The sequence below is a fragment of the Miniopterus schreibersii genome, assembly GCF_964146895.1.
Source record: "Miniopterus schreibersii genome assembly, chromosome: 1".
NCBI lineage: Eukaryota > Metazoa > Chordata > Mammalia > Chiroptera > Miniopteridae > Miniopterus > Miniopterus schreibersii.
In genome coordinates, this window is record NC_138101.1 from 179,029,706 (window position 1) to 179,056,991 (window position 27,286).

General features: G+C 43.3%; 4 pseudogenes across 6 annotated transcripts in view; all 4 read left to right on the forward strand.

Annotated features, from left to right (window-relative positions):
• LOC308549127 (disintegrin and metalloproteinase domain-containing protein 21 pseudogene) overlaps nucleotides 1-21,967 on the forward strand; it is a 29,100-nt pseudogene extending 7,133 nt beyond the window's left edge. For 2 of the 3 annotated variants that reach the window, the window contains exon 2: nucleotides 18,836-21,956. Of the gene's footprint in view, nucleotides 1-18,835 lie in introns of those variants that run through there. The other variant reaches the window with a different exon arrangement.
• Nucleotides 910-3,320, forward strand: LOC308552255 (disintegrin and metalloproteinase domain-containing protein 20 pseudogene; annotated as a pseudogene). The gene has a single exon. The product of its transcript is annotated as a disintegrin and metalloproteinase domain-containing protein 20 pseudogene (transcript).
• Nucleotides 7,722-10,131, forward strand: LOC308552260 (disintegrin and metalloproteinase domain-containing protein 20-like; annotated as a pseudogene). The gene has a single exon. The product of its transcript is annotated as a disintegrin and metalloproteinase domain-containing protein 20-like (transcript).
• On the forward strand, nucleotides 11,596-13,514 carry LOC308552267 (survival of motor neuron-related-splicing factor 30 pseudogene; annotated as a pseudogene). The gene is made up of 2 exons: nucleotides 11,596-11,628; nucleotides 12,782-13,514. The product of its transcript is annotated as a survival of motor neuron-related-splicing factor 30 pseudogene (transcript).
• Nucleotides 21,968-27,286: the final 5,319 nt, after the last annotated feature.

The window sequence follows — 27,286 nt, forward strand, 5'->3', positions numbered from 1 at the left end:
CTGGTGGTTCCAGGTGGTGGGATAAATTCATGAATAATGCTGCTATGAACATTCATGTGCAAGACTCAGTGAATAATTTCCTAGGGCTAGAATCGCCGGGACATAGGGTAGATGTAGGTTTCACTCTTCAAGAAACTATTAATATACGCCCTGAATTTCCTACTCATGACATTTCTTTACACTTTCTTTCCATAATTCGGCCCAAATGCATTCAGTTTTCATAAAGTGTGTGAGAATATATTTCTCTCCTCAAAATTCTTAGAGAGAGAAGCTTCCACTCTCCTCACCATGCTCTATTTTCATGTCATGTTGACGTATTATGTCCTCCAAGCTTAAGGCAAAAAGCCACCATGTGTCTTAAAACTGTAACAAAAGCACATCCCCTGTGGGCCAAGACCTGTAGCCCTGGAGACTACACAGGTGCAGGGAGGGCAGCGGAACAGCCGCCAGTGGGTCAGTAAGAGGAATGGAAACTGGGCCACCCAGCTCCTACTCCTTGGTTCCTGGTCCCATGTGTTCTGCGTAACGGATGTACAGCACCACATAGCGGTCTCTGATTTAACACAGACACTGCACGCCGAAGGAGGGCGCTCTGTCCGTCCAGAGTAGTGTTTCAGGGCTGGCATTTTGGCCATGTCTTCAGTAGGCTCTCTCACACACTACGAGGGTAGCTGCTACTAAAAATTTGATAAGCGATGCAGACTGTGTATTCCCTTGGGTGGGCCCGTTCCTGTACCTCATTCTCTCAAGGGTGAGTTCTCTGTTTTCACGCTCAGTCGTGTGGGATTCCGTTTTTAAAGATCACACATCTCACCAGGAAATCCACTTATTCTTCCCCTGGGTGTTTTCCAAGAGACCAAGGGACCTTTCAGCGCAGGCTCCCTGGATCGCTGAGCACAGCCTCCCCTCATGAATGCACCATTGTTATGTAATAGCTGCCTCCTCCCTGCTCCACCTCTCTGGGGGTGCCAGACCTCCAGTCTCTCTCTGCTCTCCTCCTGACTACAGCTGGGAAAGGTGCTGTTGCAGGTTAGTCTTGCCTGCCTCCCACTTGCCTGCAGTTTCTTTGGTCACAGGCTGCCTCACTCATGGGGCCTGCCTGGGCCCAGGCCCACCTGACAGGTGATCTCTGGCTGCCTCTACTCTGGCTGCTCCTGTCCCAGGTCTGCTGCTCCCATGCCCTGCCAGGATGGCGCTTCACTTCCTCTGAAATTGTGATCCCCAGGAAGGTGTCCCACAGGGTGGGTGGAGCTGGGGTGCAAGACCAGCTGTCCTACAGGATTCACTTCAGGGGCCGTAGGCATGTGGTTCACATGAAGGTCAAGAAGAACTTGCTGCCCAGACAGTTTCCTGTTATCACCGATAACGACCAAGGTGCCATGCAGGAGGACTACCCCTTTGTCCCTCGAGACTGCTACTACTACAGCTACCTGGAAGGAGTGCCCGGGTCCATGGGCACGCTGGACACCTGCCGTGGGGGTCTGCGTGGCATGCTGCAGGTGGATGACTTCACTTACGAAATCAAACCACTGGAGGATTCTTCCAAGTTTGAGCATGTGGTTTCTCTGCTTGTGTCAGAAGAAGAGTCAGCAGAGAATGAAAGGTGTAAGATTGAAGAAGAAGATGGTGATCTAGCATATGAAGAGGCAATGGTTGCTGAAAACCCTAGAGCTGTGCCCGTGTATTTGTGGTGGACCCATAAGCAATACGCGAAACTTCACTATACAGTTACTAGCTCATTATACGTGATGTCCCGTAATATGACACGGGTAATAGAGAACGTGGTGATGATAAACAACATAATGCATACCATTTATTTTCAAAATCAACTAGTCATCCACATACGCCTTATGTGCATATGGCAACATAGGGATCCTACGGAGGTAACCCGTCATGAGAATTCTTACAAACTTGTAGAACACTTTGGTTTGTGGAAATTTTGGGGGTTTTATAACCAAATTCCTCATGATACTTCATTGCTTCTTACAGGACATAAATTGGTTAGAGATATATATTTTAGCCACCACGATGGAGTATGCAACCCCAACTGGGGGGCAATGGGTGTATATGTAGCAAATCATCATATATTTTTAGCTGCCTCTATTTCAGCACATGCACTTGGTCATGGTTTGGGCATGAGACATGATGGAACTGGTTGTAGATGTTTTCGAAGGACCTTCTGTGTCATGACTCCTAACCCGGGTCTTTTTGATATGTTTAGCAACTGTTCCTATGAACGATTGCAGTTTCGTCTGGCTATCTTTCCCAACTGTCTGGCTCATAAAAATGTACCATATGGTAATTTTCCTTATATAGCCCCTCGTTGTGGTGACCAGATCATAAATGAGAAGGAAGAATGTGACTGTGGCACCTTTAGAGACTGTGCTAAAGATAAATGTTGTGAGACCAATTGTGCCCTCTCCCTTGGCAGTCAATGCAGTGGAGGAGATTGCTGTTTGAATTGTAAACCTGCTAAACCTGGATGGATTTGTAGGGAGAGGTTTGGCATTTGTGATCTGGCAGAATACTGTGATGGGAAAACGGCTCTTTGTCCAGAAGATGTTTATATCCAGGATGGAACCCCGTGTTCAGGATTAGCCGTTTGTGTGAGCGGAAACTGTAGTGACCGTGATATGCAGTGTCAGGCCCTTTTTGGCTACCAAGTAAGAGATGGTTCTCCAGCGTGCTATCAGCAATTGAATGCAGTAGGTGACCGATTTGGAAACTGTGGGTTGGTGAACGTCCTTTATGGAAAAAGAACTCACAAATGTGAACCAGATGATGTTTTTTGCGGAATGTTGCACTGTCGTGATGTCCCAGAAATACCTGGTGTAGGTGATCATAATACATTTCGTCGCCTAATAGTAAAAGATGTTCAACAAGAAGTATGCTTTGGATATGATCTACACCTTGGCTCAGAAGAACCAGCTCTCGGACTTGTAATGGATGGTGCAACATGTGGGCCAGGAAAATTTTGTGTGAAACAGAAGTGTACTTTTCATGCAGATATGGGTTATGATTGTGATGTCAAGACATGCAATTTCAGAGGGGTGTGCAACAATAAGAAACATTGTCACTGTCAACGAGGGTGGAATCCACCAGGATGTAACCAAACAGGACCAGGTGGTAGTGTGGACAGTGGCCCTGCACCTGACAGAGAACCAGGTGTTCGCGGCAAAATAAGTGTTAATGTAAACCACGCCCTAGTTGCGCTCTTTATTCGATCAGCCCTTTTACTGCTTGCATTCATTTTGGGTTGGCTTACATACTTAACTGAAGATGATGATGAAGGTGATGATAAAAGAAGGGGTAAAAAGTAAACTGGGAAAGAAACAGAATCCCCTGAACTTTACTAAAGGCTAACTGGAACCTACACAATGGAGAAAAATCACATTGGCACTTACTGGGAGAAACGATCAAGAATCACTCTGAGAATGGCATCATCCTACAGCTATTCATCCGAAGGTTGTCATCTTGAAATAAAGTGACTTGGAAATTGAAAAACATTCTGTGTGTTTCAGTTCACTGAACATAGCATATGTGGCCATATTGTCAAAATTCCTGTAGATGTCAGTAGGACCTCTTAGATTCGCTAGCCAGAGGGCCTGTACTTACTTAAGATGTTGGCTCTTATGTCTTGGAGATGCTCCTATAGGAGATCTTGTGGGCAGTGGTGTGCCCTTTGTTATAATAGTTTTGCCCAATTGGTTATGTGCTAGATTTTTGTTATCTGTTCATTTTATTGGTAGTGTCAAATAAGCATAAAGAGAATCCCTCAGCACACAGAGTAGGAAGATCAAAAACTTCTGTGTCATAGGCCCGTGATGTCAACAGTAGTGCTAGCACCTGCTCTTTATGTGATCTTGCCTAAAGTGTTTGAAGTTTACGTTTTCAAGGTCCACAATTACATTCAGAGAAGAAATAGATTTTTCTAAGGTTGTGTGATGATCAAAAAAGCCTTAAGCCCAGCTGGTGTGTCTAGGTGGTTGATCCATGAACCGGGAGGTCACAGTTTGATTCTCGGTCAGGGCACATGCCCGGGTTGCATGCTCGATCCCCAGTGGGGGGCATGCGGGAGGCGGCCAATCAGTGACTCTCTCTCATCATCGATATTTGTCCCCCTCTCTTTCCCCTTCCTCTCTCTGAAATCCTTAAAAACATTGCTTTTCTTTTTTTCTTTTTTTTACCCCCAAAAAAGCCTCTAAGAAAAGCCAGCCCAATTTAAGCACTTACAGGCCAACTCTTATCATTTTTCTTCTTCTTCGGTTGTGCTAAAGCTAGGGTATTCCAAGTATGATGAGTTCAGCATCCCTCCTTATTGTAAGGCTTTCACATAAGGAAGGGGCCACTGATGACTGATCCATCATTTCCTAAGGCCTCGGGTTATTGTGTCATAGTATCTCACATATAAAATCACGGGAATTGACTCATCACAGCCTGTCCATAAATTACAGAATGGCACCGACTGTCTGACACATAGGGTGTTTCCAAAAAAGTGTATATACATTCTTGAATAATTATAAAGGCCGTGTTTTATTAAAATACATTTAATATTCCAAATTGAGCTATGGGCTGTTAAAGTGTGTATACGTTTTGGGGGGACACCGTGTATATATGAGGACAAAATTTTAGGTAAGAGGAAACAGGAAGCGGTCACTTCAGAAACAGTGCACTAGAACAGAGTCTGACAAGTGGTGTGTTGTGTTTGTGCTATTTAGATGCCTCAGGCCAAAGATTACATCTCTTTCTGAAAATATGGGATGCAGATGAGGCCAGCCACCAAATGGTGGAGGAAGGATGCAGCAGTGGAGAATCGGTAGGATCGCCAGTCTGTGACACTGTAACTTGTCCATCTTTCATAGAGCTCTCATGGCCAGCACTTTGTGACCGGTTGGCTTCTCTGGTCGAGCGATCTGGATCTTCATCCATGATGGGCCTGAGCCCCTGCTTCCTTTACTCTCATCAAATATGGGCGCTCCATCAGCAACTGTCATCAATATCTCCTAAAATCGAGGTTGGATGACCATTTCCTAAGAGGGTTATTTCTTGCTGATCCATGGGCAATTGTTGAAACTAGACTGTCTTCCTGAGGGGTCGGGGTAGGCGGTGGGGGGTGGGTAGCAATTCGGTTTCTGTTTCAGCAGCCTGTTTACCAAAGCATGTGAACTCTGGGCCCTGTAACATTTTCCCTCTTTTTTCCCCACTTTCCCAGTACTGGTTCATATCCTCAGTGATCTGTTTTGCATTTGTTAAGGGCCTGTTGTTTCCCTCAGGCTGTTTAATTTGTACTACAGTAAGTTTGATTGCGTGTGTGTGTGTGTGTGTGTGTGTGTAAGTTTGATTGTGTGTGTGTGTGTGTGTGTGTGTGATTTCTTTGGTTATCATGCTCTCTCCAAAAGTGTGAAATAAGTTTTTGACCCAAGGATGGGTGTGGCGTGCAAGTCTAAAATGTTTCTAAATAGCATTGACAATTCAGGTTATATGCCATAACTTCTAAAGAGGTGGCTGTGTCATGTTAAGGCCTAACATGTGTATTCCTTTAAAGTGTTTTCTAATTGGTGCCAGATATTTAAGACAGATCCCTTACAGCCTAGTGAACACAGCGAGACTTTTCCCAGTTAACATAAGAGCAGAAATGCTCAGGGTTAGCCTTAAGTTCCGTTTAACCCTATTTGTAGGGCTTTGGCATATCAAGAAAGGGTGAAGTTCCAGGACAAAGGTAAGGGGGAGCTGCAGAAGGTGAGGAAGAGGAGCAGTGGGGCTGAAAGGAAGAGAGGGATCAGGATAGGAGGGAGGTGAGAAAGGAGTGGGGCTATGAGACACACAGTTACAGAGGCAGACAGGAGGACAACGTCTTTGGGAGGGGAAGAAAGCTGAAGTTGTTTTAAAGGAAGCCTCAAAGTCTTAGAATTTGTTCAGAATCTTTCTTTCTTTCTTGCCTCCTTTGGAACAACCGAAGTAAGCGGCCCGTGGTGTGATCGCTGTTCTAATACCCTCTCTTCTAAGGTGGCACGCTACACAAGTGTGACCTGCCCAAGAAACCAAAGGGCCCCTGCAGTTCAAGACTGTACTTCCTGAAATCATGCCACTTTCAGAAGAAAGTAATAGAGTCAGGAACTTTGTGGCACACCACAGATCTAGCACAAATCTGACCAGGGTTTGGGCGGATTACAGGTTTCCCCTAGTTAAAGAAGACTGACATAGAAGGAGGGACTTGCCCGACCTTAAAGTAAGCCTGATTCTCTGCTCATCCAAAGGACTCCAAAAAGCAGGCAAATACTGACATGAGTGTGGCAGAGGGTTGACCTGCAAAAGAATGGCAGCCTGCAATCTCCATGCTATAAAAAAGAACAGAGACCAGGAGGAGGACTTGCAGCCCCACCCAAGGAAGTTAGGGTTCTTTGATAGGTGCTGTTCTTGACCCAGCCACCCAGTGTTTGGGGTTTGCCCAACCTTTCTCATGTAATGGCACCAAGTTATTTTAAAAAACAAAGATGTACATGCCTCAGATAGAGGTTAAAGGCTTCATTCGTTTGAAGCCTATCAGGGAATGCCTGAAGACCAGGGGGGAACCAAGGTCAGGGTTTTTCTAAGATGGAAAGAATTTGAATAACCCTCCCGTGTTTTAACTTCAGTGGTAGTTTCCACCTTTTGCAAAACTTGAAGATGGGGGTGGTTCTTCTTTTCCTGCCCCTTGTTTGGAGTCCCAGTAACCAACAGAACAGTATTTCTGACAGCTGTTTCTGTAAGCCTTGCGGCACTTTTAGGTGGTCATGGGGTGTAGGAGGTATAAAGCCAAAGAAAGAAAACGGGGCAGAGTAGAAGGAAGGTAAGGGGAAATGAGAGGACTCTCTGTATTATTTGTTGAAAATCTTTTCCTCCTTTATCCTTGAGGGGTCTGAGGCCTTCTGGGTCAAGTTGGCTACACAGGTCCGTTTGGAGTTACCATTACCCAAGGGAGTTCCACGTGGCTCCCAAGTGAGTCACCTGGATTCCACATATAATCCTCCATGGCTGTACCGAGGTTCAGCAGCAGCCGTTCCCTCCCCTGCTACTCAGAATCAGTTAGTACTCTGTCCAAAATGGCAACTCCCCTTCTCACCAGCTGGACACAAGATGTGTGAGGTGCCCTGATGGCAGCTGTAGCTTGCAATTCTGTGGGACTCGTGCCACGTCCCTGGCAAAAGCACATCCCCTGTGGGCCAAGACCTGTAGCCCTGGAGACTACACAGGTGCAGGGAGGGCAGCGGAACAGCCGCCAGTGGGTCAGTAAGAGGAATGGAAACTGGGCCACCCAGCTCCTACTCCTTGGTTCCTGGTCCCATGTGTTCTGCGTAACGGATGTACAGCACCACATAGCGGTCTCTGATTTAACACAGACACTGCACGCCGAAGGAGGGCGCTCTGTCCGTCCAGAGTAGTGTTTCAGGGCTGGCATTTTGGCCATGTCTTCAGTAGGCTCTCTCACACACTACGAGGGTAGCTGCTACTAAAAATTTGATAAGCGATGCAGACTGTGTATTCCCTTGGGTGGGCCCGTTCCTGTACCTCATTCTCTCAACGGTGAGTTCTCTGTTTTCACGCTCAGTCGTGTGGGATTCCGTTTTTAAAGATCACACATCTCACCAGGAAATCCACTTATTCTTCCCCTGGGTGTTTTCCAAGAGACCAAGGGACCTTTCAGCGCATGCTCCCTGGATCGCTGAGCACAGCCTCCCCTAATGAATGCACCATTGTTATGTAATAGCAGCCCCGTCCCCGCTCCACCTCTCTGGGGGTGCCAGACCTCCAGTCTCTCTCTGCTCTCCTCCTGACTACAGCTGGGAAAGGTGCTGTTGCAGGTTAGTCTTGCCTGCCTCCCACTTGCCTGCAGTTTCTTTGGTCACAGGCTGCCTCACTCATGGGGCCTGCCTGGGCCCAGGCCCACCTGACAGGTGATCTCTGGCTGCCTCTACTCTGGCTGCTCCTGTCCCAGGTCTGCTGCTCCCATGCCCTGCCAGGATGGCGCTTCACTTCCTCTGAAATTGTGATCCCTAGGAAGGTGTCCCACAGGGTGGGTGGAGCCGGGGTGCAAGACCAGCTGTCCTACAGGATTCAGTTCAGGGGCCGTAGGCATGTGGTTCACATGAAGGTCAAGAAGAACTTGCTGCCCAGACAGTTTCCTGTTATCACCGATAACGACCAAGGTGCCATGCAGGAGGACTACCCCTTTGTCCCTCGAGACTGCTACTACTACAGCTACCTGGAAGGAGTGCCCGGGTCCATGGGCACGCTGGACAGCTGCCGTGGGGGTCTGCGTGGCATGCTGCAGGTGGATGACTTCACTTATGAAATCAAACCACTGGAGGATTCTTCTAAGTTTGAGCATGTAGTTTCTCTGCTTGTGTCAGAAGAACAGTCAGCAGAGAATGAAAAGTGTAAGATTGAAGAAGAAGATGGTGATCTAGCATATGAAGAGGCAATGGTTGCTGAAAACCCTAGAGCTGTGCCCGTGTATTTGTGGTGGACCCGTAAGCAATACGCGAAACTTCACTATACAGTTACTAGCTCATTATATGTGATGTCCCGTAATATGACACAGGTAATAGAGAACGTGGTGATGATAAACAACATAATGCATACCATTTATTTTCAAAATCAACTAGTCATCCACATACGCGTTATGTGCATATGGCAACATAGGGATGCTACGGACGTAACCAATCGTGAGAATTCTTACAAACTTGTAGAACACTTTGGTTTATGGAAATTTTGGAGGCTTTATAAAAAAATTCCTCATGATACTTCATTGCTTCTTACAGGACATAAATTGGTTGGAGATACATATTTTAGCCACCACGATGGAGTATGCAACCCCAACTGGGGGGCAATGGGTGTATATGTAGCAAATTATCATATATTTTTAGCTGCCTCTATTTCAGCACATGCACTTGGTCATGGTTTGGGCATGAGACATGATGGAACTGGTTGTAGATGTTTTCGAAGGACCTTCTGTGTCATGGCTCGTAAGCCGGGTCTTTTTGATATGTTTAGCAACTGTTCCTATCAACGATTCCAGTTTCGTCTGGCTATATTTCCCAACTGTCTGGCTCATAAAAATGTACCATATGATAATTTTCCTTATATAGCCCCTCGTTGTGGTGACCAGATCATAAACGAGAACGAAGAATGTGACTGTGGCACCTTTAGAGACTGTGCTAAGATAAATGTTGTGAGACCAATTGTGCCCTCTCCCTTGGCAGTCAATGCAGTGGAGGAGGTTGCTGTTTGAATTGTAAACCTGCTAAACCTGGATGGATTTGTAGGGAGAGGTTTGGCATTTGTGATCTGGCAGAATACTGTGACGGGAAAACGGCTCTTTGCCCAGAAGATGTTTATATCCAGGATGGAACGCCGTGTTCAGGATTAGCCGTTTGTGTGAGCGGAAACTGTAGTGACCGTGATATGCAGTGTCAGGCCCTTTTTGGCTACCAAGTAAGAGATGGTTCTCCAGCGTGCTATAAGCAATTGAATGCAGTAGGTGACCGATTTGGAAACTGTGGGTTGGTGAACGTCCTTTATGGAAAAAGAACTCACAAATGTGAACCAGATGATGTTTTTTGCGGAATGTTGCACTGTCGTAATGTCCCAGAAGTACCTGGTGGAGGTGATCATATTTCATTTCGTCACATAATAGTAAAAGATGTTCAACAAGAAGTATGCTTTGGATTTGATCTACACCTTGGCTCAGAAGAACCAGCTCTCGGACTTGTAATGGATGGTGCAACATGTGGGCCAGGAAAATTTTGTGTGAAACAGAAGTGTACTTTTCATGCAGATATGGGTTATGATTGTGATGTCAAGACATGCAATTTCAGAGGGGTGTGCAACAATAAGAAACATTGTCACTGTCAACGAGGGTGGAATCCACCAGGATGTAACCAAACAGGACCAGGTGGTAGTGTGGACAGTGGCCCTGCACCTGACAGAGAGCCAGGTGTTCGCGGCAAAATAGGTGTTAATGTAAACCACGCCGTAGTTGCGCTCTTTATTCGAACAGCCCTTTTACTGCTTGCATTCATTTTGGGTTGCCTTACATACTTAACTGAAGATGATGATGAAGGTGATGATGAAAGAAGGGGTAAAAAGTAAACTGGGAAAGAAACAGAATCCCCTGAACTTTACTAAATGCTAACTGGAACCTACACAATGGAGAAAAATCACATTGGCACTTACTGGGAGAATCGATCAAGAATCACTGTGAGAATGGCATCATCCTACAGCTATTCATCCCAAGGTTGTCATCTTGAAATAAAGTGACTTGGAAATTGAAAAACATTCTGTGTGTTTCAGTTCACTTAACATATCATGTGTGGCCATATTGTTAAAATTCCTGTAGATGCCAGTAGGATCTCTTAGATTCGCTAGCCAGAGGGCCTGTACTTACTTAAGATGTTGGCTCTTATGTCTTGGCGATGCGCCTGTAGGAGATCTTGTGGGCAGTGGTGTGCCCTTTGTTATAACAGTTTTGCCCAATTGGTTATGTGCTAGATTTTTGTTATCTGTTCATTTTATTGGTAGTGTCAAATAAGCATAAAGAGAATCCCTCAGCACACAGAGTAGGAAGATCAAAAACTTCTGTGTCATAGGCCCGTGATGTCAACAGTAGTGCTAGCACCTGCTCTTTATGTGATCTTGCCTGAAGTCTTTGAGGTTTACATTTTCAAGGTCCACAATTACATTCAGAGAAGAAATAGATTTTTCTAAGGTTGTGTGATGATGAAAAAAGCCTCTAAGCCCAGCTGGTGTGTCTCAGTGGTTGACCCATGAACCAGGAGGTCACAGTTTGATTCTCGGTCAGGGCACATGCCCGGGTTGCATGCCCGATCCCCAGTGGGGGGCATGCGGGAGGCGGCCAATCAGTGACTCTCTCTCATCATCGATATTTGTCCCCCCCTCTCTCCCCCTTCCTCTCTCTGAAATCACTAAAAACATTGCTTTTCTTTTTTTCTTTTTTTACCCCCAAAAAAGCCTCTAAGAAAAGCCAGCCCAATTTAAGCACTTACAGGCCAACTCTTATCATTTTTCTTCTTCTTCGGTTGTGCTAAAGCTGGGGTATTCCAAGTATGATGAGTTCAGCATCCCTCCTTATTGTAAGGCTTTCACATAAGGAAGGGGCCACTGATGACTGATCCATCATTTCCTAAGGCCTCGGGTTATTGTGTCATAGTATCTCACATTCAAAATCACGGGAATTGACTCATCACAGCCTGTGTATAAATTACAGAATGGCACTGACTGTCTGACACATAGGGTGTTTCCAAAATAGTGTATATACATTCTTGAATAATTATAAAGGCCGTGTTTTATTAAAATACATTTAATATTCCAAATTGAGCTATGGGCTGTTAAAGTGTGTATACGTTTTGGGGGGACACCGTGTATATATGAAGACAAAATTTTAGGTCAGAGGAAACAGGAAGCGGTCACTTCAGAAACAGTGCACTAGAACAGAGTCTGACAAGTGGTGTGTTGTGTTTGTGCTATTTAGATGCCTCAGGCCAAAGTTTACATCTCTTTCTGAAAATATGGGATGCAGATGAGGCCAGCCACCAAATGGTGGAGGAAGGATGCAGCAGTGGAGAATCGGTAGGATCGCCAGTCTGTGACACTGTAACTTGTCCATCTTTTATAGAGCTCTCATGGCCAGCACTTTGTGTCCGGTTGGCTTCTCTGGTCGAGTGATCTGGACCTTCATCCATGATGGGCCTGAGCCCCTGCTTCCTTTACTCTTATCAAATATGGGCGCTCCATCAGCAACTGTCATCAGTATCTCCTAAAATCGAGGTTGGATGACCATTTCCTAAGAGGGTTGTTTCTTGCTGATCCATGGGCAATTGTTGAAACTAGACTGTCTTCCTGGGGGGTGGGGGTAGGGGGTGGGGGGTGGGTAGCAATTCTGTTTCTGTTTCAGCAGCCTGTTTACCAAAGCATGTGAACTCTGGGCCCTGTAACATTTTCCCTCTTTTTTCCCCACTTTCCCAGTACTGGTTCATATCCTCAGTGATCTGTTTCGTATTTGTTAAGGGCCTGTTGTTTCCCTCAGGCTGTTTAATTTGTACTACAGTAAGTTTGAGTGTGTGTGTGTATGTGTTTTCTTTGGTTATCATGCTCTCTCAAAAAGTGTGAAGTAAGATTTTGACACAAGGATGGGTGTCGTCTGCCAGTCTACAATGTTTCCAAATAGCATTGACAATTCAGTTTATATGCCATAACTTCTAAAGAGGTGGCTGTGTCATGTTAAGACCTAACGTGTGTATTCCTTAAAAGTGGTTTCTAATTGGTGCCAGATATTCCAGACAGATCCCTTACAGCCTAGTCAACACAGCTGGACTTTTCCTAATTATAACATAAGAGCAGAAATGCTCAGGGTTAGCCTTAAATTTCATTTAACCCTATTTCTAGGGCTTTGGCATATGGAGAAATGGAGTTGTTACCGGGCAAAGGCAAGGGGGACAAGTGAATATAACCGTTGGGGGCAGAGTTCCAAATGTTTATCCATGGCACATGAAGCCTGGCTCTTTATGAAATTGTTTTCTGATGAGAATAGAAATTACTATTCTTTTCTTCCTCCCAGTGCCTGGCTCCCAGCTCCCCTCCCTCCCCCCTCCTTGCAGATGTTTTTTCCAGATGAGGCGCCTTGTTTTCCTTCAGGAGATTTTCTTGCTGCTGCCACCCCTGGGCTCATTTGCCCTGACCCCTTCTGGCCGCCCTGCCCCTAACCCCACACAAGATGTGAGAGGATCTAGCAAAACAGCTGGCAAGCTACAAAGCTGAACTTCATTCAGCAAGTTGAAGTTGCACTGTCTGGAAATGGAGAGAATGAAGATTTCCTAAAATTGAAGAAAGATTTACAAGAAGTTACAGAACTAACCAAAGACCTTCTGTCAACTCAACGTTCAGAAACTCTTGCAAGTTCAGACTGTTTTGCTTCTACTCAGCCCACTCATTCTTGGAACGTAGGGGACAAGTGTATGGCAATCTGGAGTGAAGATAGACAGTGTTATGAAGCGGAGATTGAGGAGATAGATGAAGAAAACAGCACCGCTGCAATCACCTTTGCTGGCTATGGCAATGCTGAAGTGACTCACTGTTGAACCTCAAGCCTGTAGAAGAAGGAAGGAAGGCCAAGGAGGACAGTGGCAGCAAACCTATGTCCAAAAAAGAAATGATTGCCCCGCAGCATGAATATAAAAAGAAGAAAGCTTTGAAAAAACCACAGAGAATAAAAGATCTTGAGCAGGAGAGAGAGGACCAGAAAGTGAAATGGCAACAGTTCAACAACAGGGCCTATTCTAAAAACAAAAAAGTCCAGGTAAAGAGGAGTATTTTTGCTTCACATGAGAGTGTAACTGGCAAAGTTGGAGTAGGAACTTGTGGAATTGCTGACAAGCCTATGACACAGTATCAAGATACCTCTAAATATAATGTCAGACATTTGATGCCTTAATAATCAGAAAAGCAGTTGGATTTCATCTCTGCAGGGCTTTACATTTACCTTTTTATCCTTATATTTTTCTAAAGGTAAATTATTTGTTAGATGAGTAAGGCAGATGCCATTGTCGTCATTGTTTGCCTTCGGTAGAATGAAGCTTGAAGAAATGGCTTTGATAACCGCTATTCATTTAACTTGCTTCATTGCTACCACCAGTTTCCTCAGTTTGTTGGGTAAAGCAACTTTTCTAGATAGATGGCTGTTTAAATACAGCAGTTAGATGAATTGTTGATCTTTGTAATATCAGGCCCATACTTTTTGTGAAGTCCTAACCTGGAACTTTGAGAAGCTTTGAACTTGCCACATATTCTAGCAATTCACTGGAACATCAAGGCAAAACGCCAAACTTCCAGAGATCTTTTAAATTTTTTTTCTTATTTCCCACTTAAACTTAGCTGTTGGCCAGTTAAGCCTAAAAATAGGTTAATTTATAAATGACAAAGGCCATTTTGAGGTTTTCCTTCAATAACTTGTTTCCTCAGCCTGTTAGGCCATCTCTAAAATGTATCCAGCTCTTTTACTTACATTGAGTTTTAGTTTTATGTAAGAAACCATGTTTTAGGACCAGCTAACTTTTCTAATGTTTTTGGGTGTTTTTTATGTACATTTGCTTTTTTCCTGTTGGTTTTTCACTTATGGTAGTGGTACCATTTTTTTGGATGTGAAATGTTTATATGAGAAAACAAAAAGCTGATGTATAGCCCAGTAAACAGTGTGGGTACTATTTTTGTAAAAATACAAACGAAAAAAAAACCAAGGCTAAATTAATGAGCAAGAGTACTAATGTTTCATCATTAAAAATTTGTTGTATTTCTTGTGCATTAATCCGACCGTAATGTCCGTGTATATTATGTTCATGTAGCTGTGTTTGCAATTTTTTGTTAATTAGATCAAGTTGTCAGCATTTGCTGGTGTTAAGTAAACATAGTTATCCTGACTTGAGTTTAAGCCAAATATATGCATAGAAAAGTGTCTTCCTGTTAATGGAAGATGGTGAATTTTTTAATGTGTTAATTTCAGTTTTTGTATGTTTAATTTTTATTAAATAAAGTGTTTTTAAAATCTCAAAAAAAAAGATAGAATAGAAATTGTCACATTTTTAAATTAATGGCTGCATGCCTTCCACTTGAGGCCATGCTAATTTGCTCTAGCAATGACCGCACATCTGACCCAGCAGCTACACTAAGAGATTCTACTGGCTAGAGCTTGATGTAATTAAGGTCATTTTTCAGGATCAATACGTTTTGCGTAGGGGCCAGATTGGTGATTTGAATGGGATCTGATAGAGGCAACCACTGCTACATCTTCTAGTCTTTAATGATGGCACTTAGGTCCACCTTCCCTCACAGAACACAATATTGTCCTTGATTTACTATACCGGCCAGGGGTAGAGGGCCATTTAAGAACTTCTACCTGTGGTAAGATGACACCAAAGACCCTATGAGGACGTTATTCTAACTGCTGAAGATGTCAATCCCAATTATCTACCTAGGGTGTCCCGAAGACCACTGAACCACCGCAATCTCTACGTCAGCTAGGACTCCACTTACTGACTGATGTCCAAAGGCTGCCACTGTAACAGTGTCCATGATGATTTTTTGGAGCTCTGGGTATCCATGTCAGTGCAGACACTATACCCAATAATCCTCTCAACTCTAAATATTTATCTCTGGCATACAGACTCCCACGAAAATGGCTGTAGGTTTCTTGAGGGAAGAACAAACATAATGGTTACATTATATGTTTGTTATAATGTTGATATGTCCTTCCTCTTAGGAACCCACTGATCTCCTTAGTCAATAGATTCTGTATCTGAAAATTGACTTTGTTCCAGGAACTGAACTGAAATCATGATTTTATATCCCTTTAAAAGAGATCTACCCAGAGTTAGAGTTAATATTTTATTGACTTAGTTTTTACTCTATGCAATATTTATATAGTTGAAATCTTATAGATGATACATTTTGGCAAATATTATACCATAAATTCTCTCATAAACCATTGTGAGCATATTTTTCTTAAAAACATTATAATAGGACATGCAATTTAAAAAACATGTGTATAAAACAAAATAGCAAGGTTTTAAATTGTATAATTAAAAATATATTGAATATGGTAATTTAAAAGGGTATTAACCAAGTTTGACTCTGTACAAGTTGATAGCCAGAATATTATGTTGGATAATGGGAAGTTTAATTTTTGTTTTGTTCTCCTTGAGCATGGGTGGGGTAAGGTGTTGTGGATAGGGTGACTAACCATTCCAGTTTACCTACGACTGAAGGGGTTGCTGGGATATGGGACTTGCAGTTTAAAAGCCAGGAACCAAGACAGCCCAGGGCAAACCAGAATGAATTGCTTACCCTAACTGTCAGTTAAAAACTGGTAAATAGGGAAGAGTTGAAAGTAGGGAAAATTGACAGGCTCAGTCCTCAAATACGTAGATGTGATCTTGGAACAGAAGATGAGGGGCTACTACCTGAATCCGGGGGAGGATCACTCGTCTCCTGAGACTGGACTATGGAGTGGGGTAAAGGAAAAGTAGAAATGGGCTTGGATGCAGATGGGTTTGTACTGGTGAAAATCCTAGAAGCCATTTTGTCTTTGAATTTGGCATCACTATAGATGTATATTTTTACTATATTCCAGAGTAAGAAATCCATTTTATATTGTGCCCCAGTAGCCACATACACAAACACCTCCCAAATTTTGGCACCATATGCATAAGAGTTGCTAAGGAATTTCTAGGAATGTCCTCTGATATTTTTATTCAATTTCCTTAAAGAAAAAAACTGCAGCTTATGACCCATTAAACTGATTTCATGACTTGCTAATGAGTCAACATTAATGACAGACAATGGGAAAACAGTGCATTTGAGCATGATAGAATAAGAGGAGATATGGGTAGGTAGTAGTCTTGAGGAATTGGAAATAGCTGTGAGGAAGGGAAGAGTTGATAAAACATATGGAGGAGGGCTGTTGTCTATTTTGAGATCCCAATAATGTTAGAGCATATGGAATTTTAAAAATGATTTTAGTGAAGCGAGAGAGATAGAAACATCAATGAGAGAGAAACATGGATTGGCTGCCTCCTGCATGCCCGCTACTGGAGATCAAGCCCACAACCCCGACATGTGCCCTGACCAGGAGTCAAACCAGTGACCTCCCAGTGCATGGGATGACACTCAACCAACCGAGCCGCACCGGCTGGGCAAGCATATGGATTTTTAATGGCACCACTTTACATTATTGATGGTAGAATGATGTTCCTTTAGGAGTTTGGGTCTCTGGGGTCCTAGAAATAATATAACAAGGGCAAAGAGTATGGTGCAAAGATTCTTTGAAGCATTTTCCTATTATTGCCTCCTCTGAGCTCTAAGAAAAATATTATGACATGGTTTATCATATCTTATCAGCCGTCTTCACACTGTATTTTTATTAGCCCTTCCGACATTCCATCCACAACTGCCACTCCATGATAAGTAACAAACATATCAAGAGAGATAAAGAGAGTATCACCCAATTTAGAGATCTTTGCCCTTGGAAATTTTTATATAGTTGAATTTATCTATGAACTTTGTTTTTCTCTTGTGAGCTACTTGCACCTGGAATAAAGTGCCTATCCATTAGCAATGGAATGTGCTCATATGGATCCAAGCTCTCTAGGTAGGTTAATGCTAAGGATATTGTTCAGACTGAAACAAGTCCTCCCCCTCTACTAGCATCCACATAGCAAGTCTAGAATAAATTATAAACTTGAATACTATATGTTAGAAAAGAAAAGATGAAATCTACTTGGTTAACTATTTAACTGTGATTGAAAGGCAACCAGAAGGTATGGACTACTGGCACTATATGTAAATTAGGAACTCAGAATATTAAGGATGTGTAAATGTAATGTCCAGGAGAATGAATGGAGAAAAGAGCAACGTGGCGTAGGAGAGTTTGAAGTAACCAGGTGAGTTCTTGTCTCTATCCCTTAGGGTGAGGAGCCAGCACAAATCTTTCTAGTTTTGACTATGCATTCCGTTCTTAAGATTTTCACAAACAAATTGTTTTGAGATTCTCCCCCGCAGTGGTATATGGTAATTTTGACACAGAAATGGAAATATAGTATATGACAGAATTAAACCAGTTTTGTTTCTTTTGAAAATTAGAGTTTACTGTAGAGCTTTAGGGAGTTAAAGATTTTGGCATAAAGTGGTTGAAGTGATAGAGCTGGTCACCTAGGTTCAAACGGAATGGAACTGAAGACAGGGACATGAGATTGAGAGAAATGGGAGATAATGAAAGACAAAAGTATGTGGGTTTTCTTTGAATCTGAGGAATAGGTATAGTAGGAGTAAGGGAGAGCTGGAATGATTAAAATTATTGGTAAGTTGCTTAGGATGTAAGAAATGGTTTGGTTTTGCTTCGTTTGGTGACAAGGTATAGATTATGACTGTGGGTGGGTAAACTGAAGTACACTGAAACTGAATTAGAGAAGTTAAAAAATGTTGAAAAATCCTTCTGGTTTTAGATGCGTTGTCTATATACTTGCTATCATTGTTCATGATGAAGGTGGGATTTTGGGTGGCGAATAATTCACGTATCAGACTTTGAAGTTTGTACAAGAATGATAGGGAATGATTAATGGAAAAGTGAGAAAGGAAGGTTAAAAATTAGTGCAGTCAAATGTAGCAGGATGAATGGTTTGGAGATGACTTTGTGGGCTGTCTAGAATAGGAACCCAGGCTCTAGACCATGAGGTACATAGGGCTTCTGAGAATTGGATTTCTCTATTGTGAGCTTTAGGGAAAGCAGTAAATTCTGCTGAAGCTCAAATTTAGTAAGGTAAGTAAATATGGGGAGCTCTATGAAGAAGTTTAGGATTCAGTTTGGCTCTCTTTCTCTCTCTCTCTCCCTCTTCCTTTGTCATCAAGAAAAGACAGCAGAAGTCATAGGGGAAGCTGTACAGATGGATGATATAGAGGGATTTGAATCAGCGTAAAGGAGTATTGATAGGACTGAATTCAGAGTCCAGGAGATTGATAGTAGTGGGTCAGGCATCTTCATTTCCATATCTCCTATGCAAGTCTAATCAGATTAAATGAAAACCCAGGTACCTGTCACCTAACTGCAACAATTATCAACATATGGCCCATACTGTCTTATCTATAACCCTAACTTCCCACCCCCATTTATTGAAAGCAATTCCAAAGCATTTTCATGATTCATTAATCATTTTTCATGACTTGATTCTTTCTCTCTCCCACTTTCCTTACCCAATCCCACCACCTTCCCCACCCTTCTTTTTATTTTCAGTTTCAGCACTGCAGCCCTGATGGCCAACTCTGCCAGGATTCAGATCCTTAAAGGTCAGCTCTATACAATGACCAGCTCAGAGGAAGGAGCCAGACCAACAGTGTCTCACACTTTTTTTCTGGACAGATGACTCCATAATGACAGCTCCATAATGGAGGCTGGTGAGGCCAGGGTGTCCATGAGAGTAGTTCTCCTGCTGCTGTGGCTTCGAGTGTCTCTATCCCCTTCTGGCCTCTCCCAGGCTAGGCTCTCCCAATGCCTCAGCTCCCCAGAAGTGGTGGTCCCCCTGAAGGTGCCCAGCAGGGGCAGAGATGCTAAGGCTCCGGGCTGGCTCTCCTACAGCCTTCAGTTTGGGGGCCAAAGACACATTGTCAACATGAGGGTCAAGAAGCTCTTGGCTTCCAGACACCTACCAGTGTTCACCTACACGGACCAGCATGTCCTCCAGGAGGATCAGCCTTTTGTTCCTGATGACTGCTACTATCATGGTTATGTGCAGGGTGTCCCTGAGTCCCTGGTTGCCCTCAGTACCTGTTCTGGAGGCTTTCGAGGAATGCTACAGATAAGTGACCTTGCTTATGAAATCGAGCCAATAAGGCACTCTGCTACATTTGAACACCTGGTGTATAAGATAAACACTAATGAGACACACTTCCCACCTATTCGATGTGGCTTAACAAAGAAGAATATAGCACACCAACAACTGGGATTTGAAGAGGCTGAGAAAACAACTCTGAAACAAAATTCTGATAACTGGTGGACCCACTCATGGTTTCTGGAGCTGGCTGTGGTGGTAGATCGAAATTTCTTTATTTATTCCCAAGGTAACTTCTCAAAGGTGCAGGAGGATATATTTCTTGTTATCAACATAGTGGACTCCATTTATCAGCAGTTGGGTACTTATGTGATTTTGGCTGGGATTGAGATTTGGAATCATGAAAATGTTTTCCCAATGACAAGCATAGAACAAGTTCTGGAGGATTTTGCTCAGTGGAAACAAATCAGTCTTTTGCGGCTACAGTATGATGCTGCACATATTTTCATTAAAAATTCACTTATACGTACACTTGGTATAGCCTATGTTGCAGGAATATGTCGTCCTCCTATTGACTGTGGAGTTAATAATTTCCAAGGAGACCCCTGGTCTCTTTTTGCCCTCACCGTGGCCCATGAGTTAGGCCATACTTTGGGCATGCAGCATGATGAAGAATTCTGTTTGTGTGGGCAAAGTGGTTGCATCATGAATGCTATCAGAGTGCCAGCAGAGAGATTCACCAACTGTAGTTATGCAGATTTTATGAAGACCACTTTAAACCAGGGATCATGTCTGCACAATCCTCCAAGTCCAGGGGAAGTCCTTATGCTGAAGCGCTGTGGGAATGATGTAGTTGAAGGAGAAGAGGAATGTGACTGTGGATCTACAAAGCAGTGTGAACATCACCCCTGTTGTCTGCTGAACTGCACTCTGAGGCCTGGTGCTGCTTGTGCTTTTGGGCTGTGTTGCAAAGACTGCAAGTTCATGCCATCAGGGACTTTGTGCAGACAACAGATGGGTGAATGTGACCTTCCAGAGTGGTGCAATGGGACATTCCATCAGTGCCCAGAAGATGTATATGTGCAGGATGGGATTCCCTGTAGTGACGGTGCCTACTGCTATCAAAAGAGATGTAGTGGCCATGACAAACAGTGCAGGGAGATTTTTGGTGAAGGCGCAAAGAGTGCGTCTCAGAATTGCTATAAAGAAATCAACTCCCAGGGAAACCGTTTTGGCCACTGTGGTCTAACTGGTACGGCATACCTCAAATGTAATACCGCAGACATCCTCTGTGGGAGAGTTCAGTGTGAGAATGTGGGAGACATTCCCCACCTAAGAGATCACTCTACTTTGCAGCACACTCACATCAATGATGCCACCTGCTGGGGTATCAGTTATCATTTAGGGATGGACACACCTGACATGGGTGAAGTGAAAGATGGCGCCGTGTGTGGTTCAAGAAAGATATGCATACACAAGAAGTGTGTCAGTCTCCCTCTCCTGTCACAAGTCTGCCTGCCTGAGACCTGCAACATGAAGGGAATCTGCAATAATAAACATCACTGCCACTGTGGCTATGGGTGGTCCCCGCCCTACTGCCTGTTCAGAGGCTATGGAGGTAGTGTTGACAGTGGCCCAGCATCTGCCAGAAAAGGAGTTTTCTTTCCACTAGTTATGATTCTTAGTGTGTCTCTTTTACTTCTACTGTTGACTACTGTATTTATGTATATTCAAAAACATTTTGGTCCCAAGGAGACGAAGTCTCATCCTTCAGATTAAGAAAATGCCTCTAATTTAATATCTTATGCATTATAAAGATTTAGTTTCTTGGAGTAGAAATGTTACATGCCTGAAGCACATTTCTAAGTTTACAGAAAAATGAAGAGACCTTCCTTTCAGTCAATATCAGAAACATTGCCATCAAGGAAAGGTAATTTCCAGCACCTTCCTAACTACTGTTCATTGTGTAAGCACCAAGTAAAGCTCGTTTCCCTCTGAGTTGGTGCTCTTTGTGTTTCTAGAGTACACATATGACTCACAGGAAAGCCAGGAGACCGACATCTAAAGACCCATGGGTGAGTCTTGCCTCTCCATTTATTCCCAAAGTAATTTCTCAAAGGTACAGAGGATACATTTCCTGTCAGCATAGTGGATACCATTTTTCAGCAGTTGGGTACTTATGTGATTTTGATTGGGATTGGGATTTGGAATCATGGAAATGTTTTCCCAGTGATAAGCACAGAACAAGTCAAGGCTGTAAGTTCATGCCATCAACAGAATTCTGTGGAAATCAGGTCAATGAATGTGACCTTCCAGAGAGGTGCAATGGGACATCATCTTTTCAGTGCCCAGAAGATGGATATGCACAGGACTGGATTCCCTGTAGTGGCAGTGCCTATTACTATCAAAAGAGATGTAATAAAGTTGGGAAAATTACTTAAAATTTCTAATATTCTGCTTCAGAATCTGAAAATGATGATGATAGTATCGCTTGTTCCACCCAAAGTCTTGGGTTTATTTGGTAACCAAAAGAAAGAAATTTTTGTTAAAGTGTAAACAAATTGTTGTTTAATAAAAATTCCTGGCGCTGTACCCTCTCTGTTTTCTAGCCAAGTTTGTCTGCTCTAACTCTATGAGGGCAGGGTTGTTTTTATCTGTTTTGCACACTGTTTTATCCCAAAACATACAACAGTGCATAATACGCAATAAGGAATAATATAATTAATTGCATGAAATTAATTAGGAAAAGTAAAAATAAACCGTCCTTTTTTTAAAAAAAAAACATATTTTTATTCATTTCAGAGAGAGGAAGGGGGGGGAGAGAGAGAGAGAGAACCATCAATGATGAGAGAGTCACTGATCAGCTGCCTCCTGCACGCCCCCGACTGGGGATCGAGCCCGAAACCCGGGCATGTGCCCTGACCGGGAATCAAACCGCAATCTCCTGGATCCTCGGTCGATGCTCCACCGCTGAGCCACGTCCGGCCTGGCCTTTTGTCCTGTTTTTAAAACCACTGAAGCTCCTACTCAAAACTGGGCCCTGAATATTTAAAATACTGTGTATTTACAATGCTCTTTGCTTCTAGTCCTCCAGTCTCTTTGTCCCCAATTTGTCTTCTCAGTCTATTCACAGTGTTTTTAGAAATCCTGTCTCTAGAAAATACGTATCTAATCAGGCACCCTCTATATATGGTCCAGATAACTTCTAAATGACACTCTTTGTAAACTGAGTCAAACAGCATTCTTGATATCGTTTTCTATTATGTTTTGCACACTTGGCATCCTCTGGCTGTCTGTTTTGAGTATACTTGGTTGTGTCATGTGTCTGCACATCTGTACATGTAATTCTCATTTCCAAAATGCTGTTTACCACCCTTCCCCACCCCCATCCCTACCCGTGCCCTGGAAAACTCCAATTTTTCTCTCAATAGAGGTTAAACATCCTACCTTTAGAAAGGCATCTCCTTGTGAAATGTTATGTGTCTACTTGTGTGCTTCTGTCACTCTGTGGCCGTCCCTTTGAGGCGCTCTAGGAGCAGACCAGGAGAAAGCCTGACAGTGCACCAGCCGGGACAGAAAGAGGAGCAGCACATCTCGTGGAGCCACAGAACCAGGGATGCATGAACCAAGAATACAGTCTGATTAAACTTGGAGGAAGATCTACATGTGTTAAGTATATATGGCCATTTGGAGACAAATAGCAGCTGTTCCAATTTACTGATTGTCTTTTGAAGTTTTTTTTTGTTAAAAAGAAAAGTTAAATTTGATGATAGTCAAATTTATCAACCTAATATATTTACTGAGTTTTATATTTATATATTTTTATAATTTTGTAGAATTAACCTCCTACTACAAACATAAAGTCTTACGTACTATCTTCTTTGGATTCCCAAAAAAGTAGATGATAAGACCAGGATTTAGGTGGGGTTAGTTTATTTGGAAGCACACAAAAAAGCATGTTACTGAGCAAGTTCCCACTGTGGGCTACTGGGGCTATCCCACAGAAGAAGTCATGTGAAATACACCTCGGAATATTATCCCATGGTGCAGGAGAAAGCTGTGAGGAAAAGAAGTGAGGTACAACACTTAAAGCAGGAAACTGTCAGAGATGGATATTGTTTACTGTAGCTGCCAGTGAACACTGGTGGGACAAGGGGATGTAGGGTGGGGCCATCAGCATCTGCTGTATCCAGGTTCCCTAGAAAACAGATGCTAAGGCAAGGATTAAATGCAAATCTATCTTCTGTTATACTGGTGACAATTCCTAAATACACTAATGCCTTTCTACTTTACAGGAGTGTGCTTGGCCCATTCAGGAGCAGGCCGGAAGCAACTGTTAACCAATGAGAGATGTTTTGTGACTATGTCTCACAGCTCCCCCAGTCCTCATGGGATAATTGTGAGGTGTCTAACAGTGCCTCTCAGACAGGCCACAGTAGAATTGTGTCCTGGTTGCTCAAATGGTCACTCACCCATTAATATATGCTTGAATTGCTTTTAACCCTTTCCTGTCTTAGTTTCCCACTCCTTCACCATGCACTCACATTTTGGGACAGTATCCCAGATAAACTGCTCACACTCAAATTCTTATCTCAGAGTCAAGGACAGTTGGTACCAGAAGTGTTCCTTAAAAGGCAGATCCATAGGATGTGAGATTCTAGAATTGGACGGTTACTTGTCAGAAGGCTACTAGGACCCATAGTTATAGCCAGTGGATTTGTGACAACTGGTGTGCTGCAACATCAGAAACTAAGACTCTTACTTGTGGTGTGTTAAGATAAGGTACAGATGGAAGGGGTGCCCTCGCTTATACAATAGCTTTCATGTTTGAATTAGAAATATGAGAATTGGGAAGTTAGTTAACTGATGAAGAAGCCATGAATAAAGAAAAAGACAGGCTCAGGCCAAATAAGTTGGGCATGGTACAAAAGTCCTAAGACCTCTATGAGGAGAATCTCATTCTATAGACTGTGTTGAAAATAATACCCAAGGTTTGTCATAAATATGCAGATTTTTAAAGATTACTGAATTTAGAGTTCTGGTATGTTTCCTATGTAAAAATCAGAGGTCCTATTAAGGAAGAAATGCTATCCTGAGATTCAGGATGAGGACATTTGAGTGGATGCACTTGAAAATTTGAATCCTGAGATTCTTATGAACTCCCTAGGCCAACAGAACTCACTCCTTACCCTTTGCTAGAAGAGAACAGCCTCTCATTGCCTGGATACCATGTTTCACCAAAGATTATACTAATCTTCCTAAAGATCTGTCCTTAACTTTCTCTCATTGCATCTAGACCAATAACTAGGGTCAGTACAGTTCTTAGGATAAGAGGAAGTAGATCACTGGTCAAGAGAGCTCCGGGAGCTGGCTAATATATGCCATCAGAAGCCAGGAATATATAGAAACAGATCCTGAGGATACTGCTTCAGGAGAAATAGAATATAACATTATACAAGGGAAAGCTTATAAATAAGGAGGTGCTCAGGATTTAACATTCTTGCAAAGATACCCAGAGCTGATCCTAATGTGCTGCATCTTTGAGGCTTGGAAATGTTGAACTATAATAGTTGAGGTGGAGATGCTAAAACTACTTTGGCAGAGAAGTGAATTTGGGGGTCACAATATTCAGGGAAGGTGTTTTAGCATGGATTTCTTAGAAAAGGCCAGAGAAACCACCACTAACCCCATCACTCTGAAGGCCCTGGAGGAATGTCTTCACTCAAGCAGTAGGAAATGCACATCAAGCAGAGGAAAGCAGTCAGCATTGGGACCTCAACAGTGGCTGTCTCTGTAGGCCTGGGTTGATGACTCGACAGGGTGCTTTAGAAATGGGCTCCCTAGGGTCAGTGAAGGTAAGAAGATTCCAGAATCCCAAAAAAAAAAAAAAAAAGGTGTTAGGGAGATTAAAGATGGCCGTGGACTGAGTGGAAGCTACACTGACACTCCCAGGATCAAACTGGAATTTGATTATATTTGAACAACTAAAATATAGAAAAACCATCCTGAATAATCAACTGCAACTGAAGACGAGCTGGAGAGCACCCTCATAACCCAGGAGGAAAAGTGGAGACCACATAGAGACTGGTAGGAAGTGTGGAGGCATGAGAGGGCTGGCTGGGCCCCCACAGGCAGCAGCTGAAGGCCCAGAGGGATATCTCAGCTGTGGGGGTTCCCAATGAGGACTCTGGGGCCTAAACCCCAGGCTGGGCTTCCCAGCTAAGAGCACCAGAACTGAGAAAGGTGCCGACATAACATCTGGCTGTGAAAAGCAGCCAGGTTTCTGTCTGCCAGGGAGAAACAGCTGGAAATGCAGGCACCCTCTTAAAGAGCCAACACACAAAGTTTCATGTGCAGCCACTCACCTTGGGCACCAACAGAGGGAGGGCAGAGGGGACTGGATCTGTGTGAGGAGAATCTAGGGTTGTGGATGCTGGAGATAGAGCTCAGAGGACACCCCTCTGGATTCCTGTGCCATTCCTCCAAACTGGAGAGGACATGTTTCACAGACAGACATTTATCTTCCAAGCAGCTTTTGCCTGAGGGGGAAGCAATTGGCCCACCCTGCTGCAAAACCTCTCTCCCTACCTGTGGAGTTTGTATAGCCTGAGGCTCATTAAGAGAATCAGATTAATCAGCCTGCAGGCAGAGGCAGACCTCAGAGTGCTTTAAGTCTTTTCCTGATCTGCTTCTGGACCCAGGCCTTGGAAAAGCAGACTCTGATGTGCATCTTGGTCCTGTCCAAACGCACCCAGCCCCAACAGAGGGGATCTCAAGCTGTGGGTTGTTATAGCTCCAAACAGGGTACTCAAGGCCAGTCACAAACAGCGTCTGACATTGGCCTGCACCAGAGGCCCTCCAAAAACACTGAGAGTCCTAGCAGGCCTACCTAATATATAGAAACAAACCCGAATAGGCAGCCAAAATGGGGAGACAAAAAAGAAAAAAAAAAAAAGCCCCAAAGGAAAGAACAAGAGAAGTCTCCAGAAAAAGAGCTAAATGGAATGGAGATAAGCAATCTCTCAGATACAGAGTTCAGAATACTGATTGTAAAGATGCTCAATAGCATGAAAAAAAGATATGGAAACTATGAAAAATGACCAGTCAGGAATGAAGAAGGACATAGCAGAAATAAAGAATACATTGGAAGAAATAAATAGCAGATTAGAGGAAGCTGAGGATCAAATCAGCGAATTAGAAGAAGGTAGAAAAAAAATCAGAGATCCAAAAAGAAAAAAACAATTAAAAAACAGGAGGACAGTCTAAGGGAGCTGTGGGACAACATGAAACGTAACAATATTCGCATCACAGGAATGCCAGGAGAGGTCGAAAGTAAGCAAGGGTTAGAGAACCTGTTTGAAGAAATAATGGCAGAAAACTTCCCTAACCTGGTGAAGGAAAAAGTCACACAAGTTCAGGAGGCACAGAGAGTCCCAAACAAAAAGAATTCAGAGAGGCCCAAGCCCAGACACATCATAATTAAAATGCCAAGAATTGAAGAAAAAGAGAGAATCTTAAAGGCGACAAGAGAAAAGCAATCCGTTACCTACGAAGGAGCTCCCACAGGCTGTCGGCTGACTTCTCATTAGGGACTCTACAGGCCAGAAGGGAAGGGCATGAAGTATTCAAGGTAATGCAAAATAAGGATCTGAAACCAAGACTACTCTATCCAGCAAGGCTATCATTCAAACTAGATGGTGAAATAAAGAGCTTCCCAGACAAAAAAAGGCTAAAGGAGTTTATCACCAGCAAACCAGCATTGCAGGAAATGTTAAAGGGACTGCTGTAATAAGAAGAAATAGAGAAACATAGGCATAAAGAATTAGAATGGCAATAAATAAGGACCTATCAATAGTAACCTTAAGGACGTTAAGGGAGAGATCAACAGCAATACAGTCATAGTTGGGGACTTTAAC